This window comes from Marmota marmota, unplaced genomic scaffold (assembly GCF_001458135.2).
Source record: "Marmota marmota marmota unplaced genomic scaffold, marMar, whole genome shotgun sequence".
Lineage (NCBI taxonomy): Eukaryota > Metazoa > Chordata > Mammalia > Rodentia > Sciuridae > Marmota > Marmota marmota.
In genome coordinates this window covers 34,386,496-34,387,984 of record NW_026000016.1, presented here as the reverse complement: position 1 = coordinate 34,387,984, position 1,489 = coordinate 34,386,496, and positions in this window count along the sequence as shown.

Sequence of the window (1,489 nt, the reverse complement as noted above, 5' to 3'; positions counted from 1 at the left end):
TTTTGTGGTGCTGGGGATTGAACCCAGGGCCTTATGCATGTGAGGCAAGCACTCTACCAACTGAGCTATATATCCCCAGCCCCTTTTTATTTTTTATTTCGAGATAGCATTTCACTAGGTTGCTTAGGGCACCAATCAATTGCTCAGACTGGTCTCCTGCCTCAGCCTCCCCAGTTGCTGGGATTACAGGCATGTGCAACCACACCTGGCCAACAATATATTTTGTACTAAGACATAAAAATATCCTATACTGCCAGAATTATGTGGGTGGTGAAGGAGAAACCACATTTGAAATGTGCAGTCCCAGCAGGCGTACATTTGAAATTCTTCACATCATCACACATGTAGGATTGTAAGCAGAGAATTCGGTTCTTGTTTACATCTAGTCAAAACAGAATTCTCTTCTTTCAGGAATGAAATCAACAATACAGCTTATACAATTATGAATGTAACTTAGGGGTTTTTTTTCTTTCTTGTTAACAGGAGTGATACATTTCATAAAGCTTGAAGTTGACACTTTACCATTTGAAAATATGTTGTAGAGCATCTCAATAAACAAGATAGAATTACAGACTCATTCACAGATGAATAACACCATTTTTATTACCTCTATATTTATTTGTAAATTCAAAGAACTGAAAAAAATATACATAATTCAGTAAATGTGAAAAGCAGACAAGGATAAGCAATTGAAATAATGAGAAAGTTTTCTGATATCCATAGGCAAATCATAATAACAAATTTCGCAGACTATACCTGAAGCAATAGTTCATTCAGAGGAAAAGATAAACATCAATTGGAAGCAGTGCACAGGTATTTGACAGTGCACAGGTGTTTGAATGGTTTGATGATCCAATAATGAGGTTGTACAAGCACAAATAAATACTGACATTGGTAACAATAATGCCAAGCTCATAATAAGCCACTATAATGAGGGTATCAGTGACAAATTGTTTAATGAGTTTTATCATTTATAAGATTTCAGATGAATTACTGGAAAAGAAGACATAAAATGCCCTGAAAAAATGCCAACTCATGTATTTTTAAAAGTTAATAGATTTTTGGGCTGAGGTGGTGGCTTAGTGGTAGAGTGCTTGCCTAGCACATATAAGGCACTACTAGATTCAATCCACAGCACCACATATAAGTAAGTAAGTAAGTAAATAAATAAATAAATAATAGATTTCCCCAAATTTGACAACTCTAAGAAAATTACATGATATTACTAATAAATAATATGTAGTGAGGCTGAAAAAAATTATCTGAAACTTTTTTTTTTTTTGCATTGGTTAGGGATTGAAATCAGGGCCTCATGCATGCAAGCACTCTACCACTAAGCTACATTTCCATCCCTCAAATATATATATATTTGGTTTGGTTTTGTTTTGTTTTTTTTTAGTTATAAGTGGAAACAATGTCTTTATTTTATATTTTTGTGGTGCTGAGGATTGAACCCAGTGCCTCAGGCATGCTAAGGCAAGCGCTCTAC